Below are 19,311 nucleotides of genomic sequence, written 5' to 3' on the forward strand. Positions count from 1 at the left end.
TTCTATTTCTGTAATTTTGGCCATCTCAGCCTGTTTAGGAACTAGTCCAATCCTTTGGAGGTAACAAGACACTATGGCTTTTTGAGTTGCCAGAGTTTTTGCACTGGTTCTTTCTCATCTTTGTGGGCTAATATTCCTTCAATCTTTGTAGTTGCTGACTTTTAGATAAGTTTTTTTTTCTTTTATTCCGTTTTATGTTCTGGGAGATTTAATTGTGGTATAAGGTGGGTTCAATTGACTGGATTTGTTTCTGGAGGATTTTAGGGAGCCAAGGCTCAGCTCAGAACTCCTGGACTGTGTGTTCTAACTCTGGGGTGTTGATTTCAGACACCTGGCTTTGTTCTGTGGTCTCTGGAAGTTAGGAACCTGCCATGCTGGAAGGGCCAAGTTGTTCCCGAGGCAGTGTTCACAAGAGTCTGATGGGTGGTGCCAGCCACAGAACTTTGTAGGAAGGTGGCAATGGGATCCATCCTTGTTTGCGTGTGCCAGCAGCATGAGTAGCATGGCAGGGTGCACACTCATTGGCTGCAGTGAGGTGCTGGCAGGTTCAGGGGTGCCAACTTCTGTGTGGGTATTCACAGTGGTGATGGTGGCAGGATAGTGTGGCCAGCCAGGGGTCCCCCCAGTGTCTGTGCATGTGTTTGCTCCAGGGCTGGTGTTAGCACAAGGGTGGGATGCTGGTAGGCATGAAACTCTGTGCACCCTCTGTGCAGCTGGCAGCTGCTGCTGGGGGTGGGGATGGGTCTACTGGTCTCCTGCACAGTTTTGCACTGGTGGCAATGTTGGCATGGGGACAGGGCACTGGTGGGTATGGGCATGGCAGTCTCTATGCCCATGAGTGTGCCTATGGCTCAATTTTTAGAAAAATAATTTAAATATAATTCCCTTCTAATTTTAGCCAACTCGATCACAAACCAAATTCCTTTCACAAGTTGAGTTTTCCACAGATTTTCTAAAATTTGCTTAAGGAGTCAGTTTTGTCCTGTATTTCTTTTCTATATTGGCAACTTACCTTAGGACAAAAATTTACTCTTTTTTCCTATTGTCATTTTGAACACATAAAGTTCCCCCTCATGCAACTCAAAGAAGAGGTTTCCAGGTCATAGTTGGATTCAAAGGTTTTCTGACTGGCAATTGGTTAAAAGATCTTAATGAAAGACCTGAAATCAGTAGAAGAGAGTATCTGGGCTAAGGTAAGGGGTTGTGCAGACCAAGGATCTTATAATGCAGATGAAGTCTCCAGGTAGCAGGCTTCAAAATAAATAGATTGTGTTTCTTTAAGGTGCCAAACTCTGTTAATTCACTCCTGGATCAGAAAGAAGACCTGGAAAGGGAAAGTGGTTCTCGACAGAAGGTATACTTTTTGCACAAGAGATAGCTTTGCAGTGCCACTTCAAAATATGTCAAAGAAATATATTTTGGGAGGTCATGTATGTTGGCTCATGCCTGTACTCCCATTACTTTGGGAGGTTGAGGCAGGTGGATCACCTGAGCTCAGGAGTTCAAGACCAGCCTGGGCAACGTGGCAAAACCTATCTCTACAAAAAAAAAAAAAAAAAAAAAAAAAATTATCCAGGTATGGTGGAGCATGTCTTTTGGCCCCAGCTACTAGAGAGGCTGGGGTGGGAAGATTGCTTGAGCCTGGAAGGTGGAGGTTGTAGTAAGCCAAGATTGCGCCACTGCACTCCAACCTGGGTGACAGAGTGAGACCCTGTCTCAAACAAAAAAAAAAAAAAAAAAAGAGAGAGAAAAGAAAAGAAAAAAGAAATATATTTGGGGGTAAAATACTTCAATTCCTTTCAGGGCCTGCTATCTGTCATGCTGATGTCTTGCTGCCACAAAAAGTCTGTTCTGTCAGTCTCAAAGTCTCTGTTTTTATGTTAATACTGGTCAGCTGTGCCTGAATTCCAAATTGCCTTTTCTTTTCTCTCTTCTTTTTTTTCCTTTTCTTTTTTTTCTCTCTCTCTCTTTCTCCTTAATATTTCTCCCCCTTTTTTGTTTTTTGTTTGTTTTTGAGACTGAATCTCACTCTGTCGCCCAGGCTGCAGTGCAGTGGTGTGATCTCGGCTTACTGCAACCTCCGCCTTCTGGGTTCAAGCGATTATAGTGCCTCAGCCTCCCGAGTAGTTGGAATTACAGGTACCCACCACCATGCCCAGCTAATTTTTGTATTTTTAGTAGAGATGGGGTTTCATGTTGGCCAGACTAGTCTCAAACTCCTGACCCCAGGTGATCTGCCTGCCTCAGCCTCCCAAAGTGCTGGGATTACAGGCATGAGCCACCACACCTGGACCCCTATTTTTTCCCTTAAGTATTCTCCTATTCAATCAGGTTTACTTTAGAATGGCCTTAGCCAAAAAGGGGTCCAGTTGGTTGGCGGGGGCTTAGAATTTTATTTTTGGTGTGTAATTTATGCCTGTATTTATAAATTTAAACCATTTCATAATTTTTAGAAAGATGTTTCCTCAATTTTCTAATTAACAGATTTAGATATAGCTATTCTATATCATATAAATGACTTAGACATTTTGATTATCTATTACTTGATTTAATACAACATGACTTTAAGATCAAGTTTCTGAAAAGAGTTTTGGAACTATGGAGTTCATGTATAAACTTGCATCCCATTTACATTCATGTAATTTATTCATTCTTTTTTTTTTGAGAGAGAGACGGAGTCTCACTCTATTGCCCAGGCTGGAGTACAGTGGCACGATCTCAGCTCACTGCAACCTCCACCTCCCGGGTTCAAGTGATTCTCCTGCCTCAGCCTCCCAAGTAGCTGTGATTACAGGCATGTGCCACCATGCCTGGCTAATTTTGTATTTTCAGTAGAGATGAGGTTTCACCATGTTGCCCAGGCTGGTCTCAAACTCCTGACCTCAGGTGATCCACCTGCCTTGGCCTCCCAAAGTGCTGGAATTACAGCTGTGAGCCACCACACCCGGCCTAATTTATTCATCTGTAACAATTATGCTTGAATAGTTCATTAAACAAAACTAGCTATTATCTCAAGTTATTTAATCATTTTTACAGCCTGTGAATGTTAGGTAGTTGCCATCTAAGCAGGAACCCTGAAGTTAAATACATGCATATTTTGTTGATTAGAAGACACAGCTGTTTTCATTAAACCAACAATATTAAACTAGTCTTATTTACTAAGCGTTTACCCAAGTCATGTAAACTAAAGGCATTTGAGTTTGTTTCTATTTTTCTGATTAAATATTTAAGTGTTTACTTTTTAAAAGCCAATTATTAGAGCTTTTTCATATATCTTTGTAAGGAACTATCACATACACGATACTTATAAACATATAGACATACACACAGAAGTATATTTTACAGCTCCATAACGTCCTTTTTAGGCCAATTATCAAATAGTTTTTCTACCCTCTATAGATAATCAAGCTCTACACAATATTAGCTAGGCAACCCTAAATTTGTACTTTTAAAGATATGACTCTTATGTGAGAATTTTTATTTAAAGACACAGAAGTTAGATGTAAACACCATTATTTGCTGACACAAAAAAGGGCATAGGTAAAGGCCTATGTTAAGTATCTTAAATAAAGGCAAGATTTGTCAGGTAAACTTTAAACTAATGTTTTCCCAAAAGTTTCTAGTGGTTTAGGTACAGTGAGGGAGATGTACTTACAACTGGAGGTTTCCTTCATAGATGTAGATTTATTTTACAAAGAGTTTCAGTACAGCCAGCTAAGAACATTGTATTTTGGATACCAATCTGGTTAGATAGGTGTTCTTTTCCACTTAATTTGTCTCTTGATTAGATTACTAACTTCAAGGTGGAGTCCTTTAATGAATAAGGCAAACAAAGAAAGCCTTTGCAGTTACCAGGGCCTAATATTTAAATATATGAAAAGCAAGCACAACTGGAAGGCAGCACATCTAGCTCTTTAAAAATCGAGGATCCCTGGCCAGGCGCAGTGGCTCACACCTGTAATCCCAACACTTTGGGAGGCCGAGGTAGGCAGATCACGAGGTCAGGAGATCGAGACCTTCCTGGCTAACACGATGAAGCCCGTCTGTACTAAAAATATAAAAAAAAACTGGGTGTGGTGGTACGCGGCTGTAGTCCAAGCTACTTAGGAGGCTGAGGCAGGAGAATCACTTGAACCTGGGAGACAGAGGTTGCAGTGAGCCAAGATCGTGCCACTGCACCCCAGCCTGGGCGACAGAGTGAGACTCTGTCTCAAAAACAAACAAACAAAAAATCAAGGATCCCACTTTTACAATCCCAGGTCCCCTAATAAAAGGAAATCTCCTGGTCTGGGCCATGCAATGCTTCCACAGTGCCTTTCACCATGAAGACATTCCTTTGTCGCTGGCGGGTGAAATGATGCCAATCAGCCCCTTCTGTGATCAGCCCTTCCCTGTCAGGAGTCTTATCTCTTGGTGGCAAGTGTCCCCACAACCTCCAAATGTTCAAACCCACCTTTTTACCTAAGTGCACAAAGAAATAAGTAGCACTCTGCATTAACAAGCATTCACTGAGACCATTGTCAGCCACTCCCCAAACTGCAGCTTTTGCAGTGGCTTGTCAGACACTGCATACACTAAAGTCAAGTTCTCTCTCACAGCACAAAGTAATCCTTGGTTCCCCAAAGCCAAAGAGATCAGATATAAATTTTTTTTTTTTTTTTGAGACAGGGTCTCACTTTGTCACCCAGACTGGAGTGCAGTGGCGTGATCTCAGCTCATTGCAACCTCAACTTCCCGGGTTCAAGTGATTCTCGTGCCTCAATCGTCCAAGTAGCTGGGATTACAGGCATGCATCACCACGCCTGGCTAATTTTTGCATTTTTAGTAAAGATGGGGTTTTGCCATGTTGGCCAGACTGGTCTCGAACTCCTGGCCAAGTGATCTGCCTGCCTTGAGCTCCTAAAGAGCTGAGATTATAGGAATGAGCCACCTGGCCCTGTGAGATCAGATACTACTTGTAACAGCTCTTGTAATTTTTAATTATTTATGAATTTAGTTTCCTCTGTGACAATATGAATTGCAATTTATGATTTAAAATGATCAGGTTTGGAACACCTTTTGGAACATAATAATTCTATTTTATATTCTAATTCTAAATACATATCCCTCTTCTTGAAAGGAGATGCAGGTATTATACAATCCTTTCTGAAATGTTCAGGCTTTTTTTAGTAATTGAAAAGTGGTTGATTTGGGTCAGTTTGGGCACTTATTAGGTTGTGTAGGGGTTATAAATTGATTGGACAATTGTTTATTTTATTTTGTAGAAATGGGATTCTGCCATGTCACACAGGCTGATCTTGAACCCCTGGACTCAAGTGATCCACCTACCTTGGCCTCCCAAAGTGCTGGGATTGCAAGCATGAGCCCCCACACCAGGCCTGGACAATTGTTTTAGTTGTAAGCTCATGACTTATTTACTTTTCCTCTTGATTTAACTTCCCTTTCCTTTTCTTCTTTGGTTACAGTATAGAACATTGGATTGGCAAAATTAACTAGATTATGAGTTTAAGAGGTAGCCTAACCGGGGCATTGTTTCTTTATTATAGTTGCCATTTCTTTATCTGATTCATGTATAAAGTTTGAGTTAAGGAGAGTATCATTTTGATGGTTAGCATAACTTTCTTCTGATAGGCCTGAATAGTGTTTAAACATTCTTTCAAATTTCCCATAGTATGATGTGATCAACAGGATTTTTTCAGCATGTTGTATTTTGTTCCAATCAACCACTTGTTGGAAAACTAAGGGGATAGAGTCTACTAAAGCTTTGACAGTATTGTGAGCCCATTTGCAATCGGCTTCAAAAAACTTATGGAAGTCCTTTAAAAGATTTCTCCAGTTTGCCTTTGCTATCCAATCTTTGGCTTTATTTTCTGACACTAAGATGTGAACCTGTTGATATAAATCAGAAATTCCTGGATCATAAGCTCAAATGTTTAATTCAAAACCTCTAGCAAATCCAACAGAGTTCTGAAAAGGATCTGGGAATTCTTTAGTTATCCCTTTAAGTTCTATTTTTACCATGGTTGATAAACCAAGGCAGGTTCTTCTGTACTGGACAGAGGGTGTTCCCAAAATGGAACCAGAACAGCAGGACAAAGAGGAGGAAGAGGAAGGGGAGGTAAAGTCCAGACAAGGATGTTCTGACAAAAGGGAAGGAAGAGTTGAAAAAGGGGGAGAAATTTCAGCAGTCTTTTTCAATTTAGAAATTGTTTTAAATAATCCTTTGTTCTCCGCTTGCAAATAAATGCCTTTACTAGAAACTTTTTTAGAAGCTTCTAAAAAAGTTTCTACTTTCCATTGAAAATAGCTCTCCCAGTTATTTTGTTTTATTTTAGAGCTGGGTTTTTCTAATTGAGCATGCAGATAAACTAGTTTAGGTGTTTCCAAGGCACCCCATTTTGACCATTGTAACTCAGGGTCTTCATCTCAAGTTATGTGAGACCCATATTTTCCTAAATACTTGCATGAAGAGGCAACGTAATTATTAAACATGAATTCAGCTGGTGTTTCTAGTGGTAGATTTCTTCTTAAAGAGAAAGTCTCACAGTATAGTTTGGATGTTTGCCCCTCCAAATCTCATGTTGAAATGTAATCCCCAATGTTGAAGGTGGGGCCTGGTGAGAGGTGTTTGGGTTATCAGGGCAGATCCCTCTTGAATGGCTTGATACCATTCCCATGGTAAAGGGTGAGTTCTTGCTCTGGTGGTTCCCATGAATGCTGGTTGTTTAAAAAAATATGGCACCTCCCCCTGCCACCTTGCCATGTGATGTGCCTACTCCTCCTTACCTTTCGCCATGACTGTAAGGTTCCTGAGGCCCTCACCATAAGCAAATGCTGGTACCACACTTCCTGTACAACCTGCAGAACCATGCACCAAAATAGACCTCTTTCCTTTATAAATTACCCAGCTTCAGATGTTTCTTTATAGCAACACAAGAATGGACTAACAGAACTTGGTTATCATAGTCCTAATGTCTATAATTTAGACTTTCCTTCTGAAAGACCTACTGGGAGAAATTTTGGTCATTCAAGGAAAAAATTTAGATTTGTCAACTGAACCGAGCTTCAGAATCTGGCCAGTTTTTCAAATTATAATTCTTTTGCTTCAGCCACAGAGGTTTCACTTTCTTTTTTCAGAAGGAAACTGTTTTCTCCCTGACCAAAATTTCAAATACAGAAAAGTTGAAAAACTCTAAGGAGTAATTAGAAACAAACCCTTAACCTCAGAGAAATATGAAAGTCACAAATCTGCAATCAGCAGAATCTCTAGAGAATAACACATGTACCACCTACCTTAAAGTAGAGCTTCAATTCCAACCCCATTGGGTAGAAATGTGTGTAGCTTGAATCAGTTCTGAGTCCTTAACCGTCACAGAGGATTTAAACCCACCAAGGGCCTTACCAGAGAACCCTAGTGACTCTGGCAAGGTTAGATGAACAAAGTCATTTGTGCTGATACCAGGGCTGTAGGCAAAACACTGAGGATCACTGGAGGTCTGCTTCAGGTCCCAGCTGAATCACCAAAATGTCAACCTTACATAATGAGATTCAGAAACTATAATTAAGTAGAGAATTTATTTGAGCTCAGAGCTTGAGGAGGCCATCCTCAAGCTCTGAGCTCAAATAAATTCAAGTTGCCCTGAATGTACACTCTGATTAGTGGCAGTTACAAGTGAGTTTTTAAAGGAAAAAAGAAGCAGTTTGTAACTTGTTTATCAAGAATTTACATTAAAATAACATAAGCTATTGATTGGCTACAAATAGTTCTTTATGTCACAAATTCCAGGAACATAAAAATAATGGGTGAGGCAGCTAGCTAGGAACAAAATGACTTTAAACAATGATCCCCAAGGCATAGGCACTTGGTCAGGGTATATGACCGAAGTTCCATACTCATGTCTCTCTGGGCACTATAAATTTTGCATACTTCACATAGCTCAAACTGTCCTGAAGTATTTTTTTCTTTTTTAAAAAAATTTTATTTTAAGTTCTGGGATACATGTGCAGGATATGTTGGCTTGTTACATGAGTAAACGTGTGCCATGATGGTTTGCTGCACCTATCAACCCATCACCTAGGTATTAAGCCCTGCATGCATTAGCTATTTATCCTAATGCTCTCCACCACCCCACCCCCACAGAGAAGCCCCAGTGTGTGTTGTTCCCCTCCCTGTGTCCATGTGTTCTCATTGTTCAGCTCCCACTTATAGGTGAGAACATGCAGTGTTTGTTTTTCTGTTCCTGTGTTAGTTTGCTGAGGATCCATGTCCCTGCAAGGGACATGATCTTGTTCCTTTTTATGGCTGCATAGTATCCCATGGTGTATATATAATACATTTTCTTTATCCAGTCTATCATTGATGGGCATTTGGGTTGATTCCATGTCTTTGCTACTGTGAATAGTACTGCAATGAACATACATGTGCATGTGTCTTTATAACAGAACGATTTATATTCCTTTGGGTATATACTCAGTAATGGGATTACTTGCTCTAAACTATTTTTCTTTTCTCAGTGCCTATGTTTATGTGCGTATGTATATAAACAGTAGTATATTTTTAAGGCAGTTAAATATCTTTGACAAGATTATAAGAGCAAAACTAGGTTCTAGAAGCAATGTATCACCATACGAAGCCCTCCAAAATAAAATGTCGAATCCAACACAAGTTTATTTTGATGCAAAATTAATTCATTACTTAGAATGGGTATCAACAGAATACTTAGTAAACAATAATTTCATGCTCTTAGAATTTCAAGTGGCTTAGAATTTCAATTTAAGTGGTCTTTCTTTAAAAAAAATGACCAAGAAACTTTAAACCCAATGCCTTTCTATTCTGTCCATTAATTTCTCCCAGTTAATGGAAGCATTCAAAATTCATCCCTCTGGCCCTTCCCTGCAGAAGAGCTAAAAAGTAAGAACTAGCTTCTAATATTTGCCCTTCAAACTTACCCTAACACCTTTGGTGTTCAGTAGTACAAGTGAAATTTTTTGAATCACAGCAAAATAAGACAATCAAAAAGTCCTGAGTTCCTTTAGTTTTAACTTTTTTATTTTTAGACAGGGTATCACTCTCTCACGCAGGCTGGAGTGCAGTGGTGCACTCAGCTCAAAGCAGCCTTGATCACAAGAGGGCTCAAGTGATTGTTCCGCCTTAGCCTCCTGAGTAGCTGGGACTACAGGTGCATACCACCATACCTGGCTAATTATATTAATTTTTGTAGAAACAGGGTTTCACCATGTTGCCCAAGCTGGTCTTGAACTTCTGGGCTATTCTAAACTTTTTATTATGAAGATTTTCAAACATACACAAAAAAAGTTCAATAAGCCCCTATATATTTATCTTCCAGCCAACAATCATCAGCCAAAAACATTTACTTTGCATATTTGTCCCATCTATCACCACTTTTTGTCAAAGTATTTTTAAAGCAAATCCCAGATATTACATTATTTCACTCCTAAATATTTTAGTATTCATCTCAAAAGAAAAGTGTGATGCTTAATATTGAATTGAAGGATTAAAAGTATTGATCCTGGGTGTGCCTGTGAGGGTGTTGCCAAAGGAGATTAACATTTGAGTCAGCAGACTGGGAGAAGCAGACCCACCCTCAATCTGGGTGGTCACCATCTAATCAGCTGCCAGCACGGCTAGGATAAAAGGAGGCAGAGGGACATGGAAGGACTAGACTGGCTAAGTCTTCTGGCCTCCATCATTCTCCCATGCTGGATGCTTCCTGTCCTTGAACATCAGACTCCAAGTTCTTCAGCTTTTGGACTCTTGGACCTACACCAGTGGTTTGCCAGGGGCTCTTGAGCCTTCGGCCACAGACTGAAGGCTGCACTACTTTTCAGGTTTTGGGACTGGGACTGGATTCGTTGCTCCTCAGCTTGCCAACAGCCTACTGGGGGACTTCACCTTGTGATCGTGCGAGTCAATACTCCTTAATAAACTCCCCGTCATATATACATCTATTCTATTAATCCTGTCCCTCTAGAGAACCCTAATACAAAAAGACAATCATACCTGACAACAATGACAGATGATTGCCAAGAAATTTAAAAGTAACTCCAAGTCCACATTCAAATTCCCCCATTGTCTAAAACTGTCATTTTAAAGTTTACTTGAATTAAGATTCAAACAAAATCTATTCATTTTATTTAATTCTTATGCCTCCTTTGTATTTTTTAAGCCTTTTTTAGTCTAGAAAAAATGACCCTTTTTTATGCCTTTAACTTTTTAATAACAGTTTGTGACATATAATTCAGGTGTCATAAAAGTCACCCTTTTAAATGCACAAGTCAGTGGCTTTTAGTATATTCATAGTTATGTGATCACTCACCATGATCTAATTCCAGAACGTTTTTATGTTTAACTTTTCCCCATCTCTCTTCCCCTCAGCAGCCCTAATTTCTATGTATGGATTTGCCCCATTCTGGATATTTCATGTAAATGAAATCCACACAAGATGTAGCCTTTTGTATCTGTCTTTTTTCACTTAGCATAATGTTTTCAAGGTCTATCTATGTTGTAGGAGATATCAGTACTTCATTCTATTTCATGGCTGAATAATATTGCATTGTATGGACCCATATTTTGTTTATGTATTCATGAGTTGATGGATATGCCTTGGACTTTTTGAAGAAAGCAGGTCAGTTTTCCTGCAGAGTTTTCCACATGCCAGATTTGGCTGATTGCTTTATTCATGGTACCGTTAAACTTGTTTCTCTATCCTCTGTTTTTCTTGTAAATGCAAGAGAAACCCCATGAACCCCATGATCTTGGAAACTTGGTTGTCAAACTTTAGTGTGTGAAAGAGTCACCTGACACACTGGCTGAAGGTAAAGAATTCCAGGCCCCATCACAAGTCTGATTTCATAGGCTCAAGAGGGAGACCCAAAAATCTACTTTTTTTTTTTTTTTTAAAGATAGGGTCTCACTCTGTTGCCCAGGCTGGAATGCAGTGGCATGATCATGGCTCACTGCAGCTGTGACCTTCTGGGCTCAAGCAATCCTCCCTCAGCCTCCCAAGTAGCTGGGACTACAAGTCCATGCCACCATATCCAGCTAATTTTGTTTACTTTTTATAGTAACAGGGTCTCCCTATGTTGTCCAGGCTAGTCTCAAACTTGTGGGCTCAAGCAATCCTCCCACCTTGGCCTACCAAACTGTTGGGATTACAGATATGAGCCACCACTGCCTGGCCCATTATTAACACACCTCTTGATTCTGATGTAGGTATTCCCAGAACACAATATGAGCAACACTGGCAGGTATCCAAAATTTTTATTTTAATGGCACTTGGCATTTCACAGGAGAGCCACAAAAAGGTTATTGACTAAGAATTTTTTTTTTCTGAGACAGGTCTCACTCTGTTGCCCAGGCTGGAGTGCAGCACACCATCACAGCTTACTATAGCCTTGACCTCCCAGGCTCAAATGATTCTCCCATCTCAGCCTCCTGAGTAGCTAGGACTATGGGCATGTGCCACCATGCCCAGCTAATTTTGTTTATATTTTGTGGAGACAAGGTCTCACTATGTTGCCCAGGCTAGTCTTGAACTCCTTGACTCAAGCAATCCTCCTACCTTGGCCTCCCCAAAGTGCTGGGATTACAGGCATGAGACCTGCACCCAGCCTTGATGAAGACTTTTTAAAAAATAAAGTTAGAAATATTACTTACAGAACTACTAAAAAAGGCCTAAGTATACTGGCCGATGTCTTCTGGAGTGGAAACAGACATTTGAAAGGATGTTGGACAAGAGAATTGTGTTGTGAATGTTAACTACCCGGGAGTAAGTGAAGTAGCTGATTTAACATTAAAGGCAATGAAAACCAAATGGTCTCTAAGAATTAAATTACTACACACACTTTTACAGTAGTGACTTCAAAATTTACAAATGCACTCAGATTAATTAATTAGAGTAGCTTTCATTCGGGAAATTTAAATTCTGAATCTGAATCCATTTTATTCAAGGTGAACAAGAACAAAGTAAGTTATAGATGCAGCATTCTAAGGTAACTATCCTTTTATTCTAGAAATATGACAGTGAAGTACAACCATTGTTGTTTCAACATTTTATCATTATTTAAATAATGCATTTTACAACACCAAAAACTCCTGAGTCTGGACAGCTGTTTTTTTCTTATTTAATGAAAAGAGTTTGCTTTCACTTAATAGCTGTGTGATGCTTTTTAGGGTCTTTAAAGGTTCTTGAGTAGCCAACACTATAAATGGAGTTCCAGTTACTCCCTGCATCTCATTAAGCTTTTAGAGAAGAGGGTAATGGAGTACAGGGAAAAACCGCCAGTGCTTTTTTAGGCTTTGACTCAAGGATTTTTTTCTTTTTCTTTTCTTTCTTTCTTTCCTTCCTTCCTTCCTTCCTTCCTTCCTTCCTTCCTTCCTTTTTTTTTTTTTTTTTTTTTTTTTTTTTCCTTCCTTCCCTTCCTTCCTTCCTTCCTTCCTTCCTTTTTTTTTCCTTCCTTCCTTCCTTCCTTTCTTTTTTTTTGGCAGACTCTCGCTCTGTCACCCAGGCTGGAGTGCAATTGCGTGATCTCGGCTCACTGCAACCTCCGCCTCCAAGGCTTAAGTAATTTTCTGCCTAAGCCTCCCGAGTAGTTGGGATTTCAGGTGCACGGCACCACACCTGGCTAATTTTTGTATTTTTAGTAGAGACGGAGTTTCACCATGTTGGCCTGGCTGGTCTCGAACTCCTGACCTCAAGTGATCGGCCCGCCTCAGCCTCCCAAAGTGCCGGAATTACAGGCGTGAGCCACCACGCCTGGCTTTTTTGGGTTTTGAGAAAAATAATAGATTTCAGGATATGAAAACTGAGTTTTGACTTTCTAGAAGGACATTTATAGGGGAGTTATTGCCTGAAAGAAATGTTTAATTCCTGAGTAATAAGAACTTCAACTTCTTGCTAAGTCTTCTTGACTTCATTAGCCTGACTTGGAAGAGGCAGGTGCCTAGAGCTAAAGCATATTTTAAAAACTTTTTATTGTGGAAAATGTCAAGCATACCCAAAAGTAAACAGTATAATAAACCATATACACAGCATCAAGCTTCAGCAGTTAGCAATATTTTGTCAGTCTAATTTCATCTGTCCATCTACCCTTACTTTTGCTCAAGTGTTTGCAAAAATACTTGATTCCTCTGAGCATCTCAGAGCTGTCTTTTTACAGTCAGTTTCTTTTAATCAGGATTCAAATAAGACCTACACATAGCATTTAGTTATGTCCATAAGTCTCTTTTAGTTTGTAACAACCCTCTTCCCTCATCTGACCAGTGATTTGTTGTAGAAACTGGATTAACTGTCCAAATTTTACATATGACCCACATTCTGGATTTGTCTTATTACATCATTTTAGTGTAATTTAACTTATTTCTTTTTCTCCCATATTTCCTATAAAGTGGCTTGATGAAATTCATGTTGACTTTTTTGCACAAGAAAACTTCATACTTCCTGGTACATCATATCACAAGGTACATGTTGTCATATTTGCCCCATTTTTCTGGGCTTCATCAGTGGGCTCAGGTGGTGTAAATCTGATCCCTTCAGTATAAAGTTAGCCATCACTCAGGCCAGGCACTGTGGTTCATGCCTGTAATCCCAGCACTTTGGAAGGATGAGGTGGTTGGATCACCTGAGGTCAGGAGTTTCAGACCAGCCTGGCCAACATGACGAAACCCTGACTCTACTAAAAATACAAAAATTAGCTGGGCATGGTGGCAGGCGCCTATAATCCCAGTTACTCAGGAGGCTGAGGCAGGAGAATAGCTTGAACCCAGGAGGCGGAGGTTACAGTGAGCCGAAATCACACCATTGCACTCCAGCCTGGCCGATGAGTGAAACTCCATCTGAAAAAAAATAAATAAATAAAATAAAGTTAGCCATCATCCTTTCACTAAATGGCCTTGACATCCATTTATATTCATTCCTTACACAACTTTTTTATGTGAGTAATTGTAAAATAGTGATTTAAAAATTTTTAAATCATTCCTTCTGTATTTATTAGCCAGGCTTCTATAAGATGGATTTTTCCTCATACACTATTTGGTTACTCTGAAAAACAGTTCATATAGCAAAGCCAGGACACATTATTTTTCTTTTCCTTTATTTATCAAATTTCATAGGAAAACAACCTTCAATAATGATGGGACAGGTTTTGTATTATTATGAATTCAAGACATATATTTGACGTGTATTAAATGCATGTTTTAAAAATTGATGCTGGAGATGGGATTATGAAATTTCGCCATCAGCCTTCTGAGATAATGTTTCTCAAAGTATCGCCACAGACCATGTAAGTCAGAATCCTCTGGAGGTACTGGTTCATATGTAAATTCCTGGTCTTCACCTGGACCTACTAGGTGAGAGTCTTTTGGAGTAGAGCCCTAAAATCTGCATTTCTGGGCCAGGCACCGTGGCTCACGTCTGCAATCCCAGCAATTTGGGAAGCCAAGGTGAGCAGATCACTTGAGGTCAGGAGTTCAAAACCAGCCTGGCCAACATGGTGAAAATCCTTCTCTACTAAAAATACAAAAAATTAGCCAAGCATGGTGGCATGCACCTGTAGTCCCAACTACTTGGGAGGCTGAGGCAGGAGAATTGCTTGAACCCAGGAGGCAGAGGTTGCAGTGAGGCCAAGATCACACCGCTGCACTCCAGCTTGGGAGACACTCTGTCTCAAAAAAAAAAAAAAAAAAAGAAAAATAATCTTCACTTCTAACACACTTCTCTAGAGATTTCTAAAATGGCTGTGGAATGGATATCCTTATGGGGCAACCTCATTAGAGCCTGGGAATGTCAGCTCCATAAGACCGGTTGAAAAAAAAAACCCACAAAAAAGAGCTTGGGAATAAATGACTGAGTGGATGCACACCCTAGCAGGTGATAATTCAGTGATAATCTGAATTTTTGTGTAAACTCGCTAGATTTCAAGTGTTGGCTCTAATTCAAATTTAAACCAGTGATAGCGAAACCAAATATGTCTGTGAGCCACCATTGTGGGGCCTTTGATTTAGGGGGTGTAGTACCTGAATGCCACAGTGAAATAGAAAAGAACGTCTAGTCTATTTCCCAGATCAAGGTGAGTGAAAGAGTCTGTAGCTGGTCTGCTGATGCTGTTAGCAGAGACTCCAAAATGATACCACACGATCAACTACTGGTGATTCAAGAGAAGGGAGGGTAGATAAATTAGATCCTTCAACAAGAGCCCAACAGACAGGAGTAGTGCTATGCAGTGCTGAACTCCTTGTGGTGCTGCATTTTTGTTGAGATAATCTGGGTTCTGGCCATCTGTTTTTTGTGTGTTTTATTGAGATAGAATCTTTCTCTATCACCCAGGCTGGAGTGCAGTGCACGATCTTGGCTCACTGCAACCTCCACCTCCTGGGAGCAAGCGATTCTCATGCCTCAGCTTCCTGAATAGCTGGGATTATAGGTGCCTGCCACCATGCCCAGCTAATTTTTGTGTTTTTAGTAGAGACGGGGTTGCACTATGTTGGCCAGGCTGGTCTTGAACTCCTGACCTCAGGTGATACACCCGCCTCGGCCTCCCAAAGTGCTGGGATTACAGGTGTGAGCCACTGTGCCTGGCCTATCTATTGTTACTGGAACTTAAGAAGCTTTTACCACAGTAAATCCTGTAAAATACAGTTCTATATGTGAACTAATTTCCCTTGTGGATTGCCAGGGACACAGTGTTGCTCATATCCATAGCCTCAGATCCTGCACAGCTGCTGTCCACCGGGCCCTTGAGACTCCCACTGCACGATTTGTGTCATCTCATCAGGTAACACAGCTCCTCTTCCATTAGGACATGGAGTGCCATTTGTATTTGAAATATCAATTAGCACTGTTGCCATATGCTCTATTTTTGAATTGTTCATCTCCCCTAGGGAATGCACTTTCAATATTTTATTCAAGTCCCCTAGTACTTGACATTCTGAGCAAAACATTTGTTTAGTTGATTTTCCATAAAAGTGATTATCCATTTTTATAATTTCATTTGTCTTTATTGAATTTTAAATAGCATTGTTGAATTCACTGATTCACAGGGGGAACATACAGAGGCTTAAAAGGAGAGTCAGACGCGCAGATCTCCTTGTCAATTGGATTTCTTGTAGATTACAGAAAACTGAATTACATCCCTCAGCACTTTTCTGCCCGTGTGCAGTACTTGGGAAGAAGGAATGGAAGTTGGGTTCATGGGGCACGACGGAAGTTCCAGATCTCTCTGGCTGGGTTGTATGCCAGTGGAGCTCTGTGTGATACCAATATCCAATCCATAGAAAGGGAATGAATAAGGGCAGGGTTGGGCAATCCACCAGGGCCCTGCAGGTATCACAATCATATGCAGCCTGTTTTGAGACTTTAAATAATTGCTGGCAATGTGCAACCATTGTTTTCTCCAGGCAGAAACCTGACCTTGAGGCCATTTGATTAGGGAAGGGGTTATAAACTCAAATGCCTGTGGAGGCCAGGGAAGGGAGAATAAAGCAGTGAAGAGGCCTGGACAAGAGACTGTGGTGAACTACCGAGACCTGTCTCCACTCAGGGAGGCCACTCTCTTTCAGCTACACCTGGCCCTTAACAGGAATCCTGACCCTGAATGGCTAAAGCTTTTCATGGTTCAAGAGAAGATGATAATCTGAATTTTTGTGTAAACTCGCTAGATTTCAAGTGTTGGCTCTAATTCAAATTTAAACCAGTGATAGTGAAACCAAATATGTCTGTGAGCTACCATTGTGGGGCCTTTGATTTAGGGGGTATAGTACCTGAATGCCACAGTGAAATAGAAAAGAATGTCTATTTCCCAGATCCAGGTGAGTGAAAGAGTCTGTAGCTGGTTTGCTGATGCTGTTAGCAGAGACTCAAACCATAAACTTTATAGGGACAAATTAGCTTTATTTTGTTACCTAGCAGTTCTGGATGAATGTATTTGATTGGTGCAGAGCCTTGACTTAAAGTCCATGCCCTACTGACAGTTGGCCAGTGGTGACATCTTCCTACAAGAAAGCTATCGCATTATGGAGCTAGCCCCCTCGAGTTCACAGAGGAAAAGAAAGCTAAGTATATACATGGATTGCTTTATAAAACTCTAAGCCTTGACTTGCTGGCAAAGAAAGTAGTGGGAATTTAGATAGACTGCTTTTGTCTTTCTGCAGAGTGATAGCCAGATAACATGTTCTGTTGGGACTGGATTTCAGTGTTGAGTTGTCTCCTAATTAGTCAGGGAGAGAAAGCATGGCTATATAATTACAGCATATGAACATACTGATCTTTTTCACGCTTAGCTAAGTGCATTTACAGAATTAATCTGAACTTTGGCCAACTAAATTGAGTTTAAAGAGAAATTTTAGACTTAAGTATGTTGAATAAAATTCTGGTTAGGGTATAAAAAGCCATGGGTGTATGGACTACTAGTTCTGGCTCTGTCTGTAACTGGTATGGGTCTTAATCATTTAATCTCTTGGCTTTCATTTGGTTGTATTAGATGAGCCAAATTGAACTATATAATTATTCTACATTTTACATTTAATTTTTTAAAAGGTGGTTTTCTGTTATTGCTTATAGTTTTTGACTATTCATTTTTCTTTTTTCTTTCTTTCTTTCTTTTTTTTTTTTTTTTGAGACAAGGTCTTGCTCTGTTGCCCAGGCTGCAGTGTGGCCTTGATCTCCTGGGCTTAAGTGATCCTCCCACCTCAGCCTCCTAAGTGGCAGCTAATTTTAAAAATTTTTTGTAGAGATGAGAGTTTAAGGAATGTTTCATATTCTCCTCATACTTAATATTGTCAGGCTTTTTAACTTTAGCAAACTTTAGCCTGGCTATGTTGCCAGGGCTGGTCTCAAACTCCTGGCCTCAAGCAATCCTCCTGCCTCGGACTCCCAAAGTGCTGGGATTACAGACATGAGCCACTGTACCCGGCTGCTATTCATTTTTCTATCATTCTTTGTTTCAAAGAGACTAAATGAGTCCTTCTGCTTAACAGATGGTTTGGACGGCCCTGTCACATCCTATGTTGTTATTTTTGTATTAGTTAGGACATGGACTCATCATCAACACCATCCTAAAAGGAAATAGGATGATGTGGACTCATTGCCAAAAATATTTTTATGAGCATTACGAAGTTATAAATGGTTCCCTCTTTTCTGCTATAAAAGGAAACCCAATTGGTTGTTTATTAAAAGACAGTATTTTAAATTAATACCACAATGAAATACAGCTGTATACTCACCAAAATGGCTAAAGTTAAAAAGCCAGCCAGGTGTGGTGGCTCATGCCTGTAATCCCAACATTTTGGGAGGCAAAGGTGGGTGGATCACCTGAGGTCAGGAGTTTGAGACCAGCCTGGCCAACATGGCGAAACCCTGTCTCTACTAAAAATACAAAAAAAATTAGCCAGGCATGGTGGTGTGCACCTGTAATCCCAGCTACTTGGGAGTCTGAGGCAGGAGAATCACTTGAACCTGGGAGGCGGAGGTTGCAGTGAGACGAGACCATGCCATTGCACTCCAGCCTGGGGTACAGAGTGAGACTCTGTCTTAAAAAAAAAAAAAAAAAAAAAAAAAAAAAAAAAAAAAAAAAGCCTGACAATACTAAGTATGAGGACAATGTGAAACAATCAGAACTCTGACACTCTGCTAGTGGGAATGTTAATATGATACCTTAAACCTGCTTGGCATTATAAAGTTGAACATATGCACATCTTATGACCCAGCAATTTTACCTAGGTATCTACCAATCAGATATGTGTGCATATGCACACTAAAGGATACACAGAAGAATGTTCATAGTAGCATTTTTGGTAATAGCCTCAAACTAGAAACAAGCCCAAATCCATCAATGTTGAATTTGTAAATAAACTGTGGCATCTTCACATAATAGAATACTATACAGCAATGAAAACTAATGACTACAGCTTTTCTGAGCAACATGACTGAATCTCATAAATATAATATTAAGCAAAAGAATCCAGACACAAGAGAATATGCTGCATTATTTTACTATTTATTTATTTATTTTTATTGTTATTTGAGACAGAGTCTCACTCTGTCACCAGGGCTGGAGTGCAGTGGTGAGATCTTGGCTCACTGCAACCTCTGCCTCCCATGTTCAAGCGATTCTCCTGCTTCAGCCTTCCAAGTAGCTGGGATTATAGGCGCCTGCCACTACGCCCACCTAATTTTTTATATTTTTGGTAGAGACGGGGTTTCACCATGTTGGCCAGGCTGGTCTCAAACTCCTGACCTTGTGATTTGCCTGCCTCGGCCTCCTGAAGTGCTGGGGTTACAGGCATGAGCCACTGCG

Source organism: Nomascus leucogenys, chromosome 9 (assembly GCF_006542625.1).
Source record: "Nomascus leucogenys isolate Asia chromosome 9, Asia_NLE_v1, whole genome shotgun sequence".
NCBI lineage: Eukaryota > Metazoa > Chordata > Mammalia > Primates > Hylobatidae > Nomascus > Nomascus leucogenys.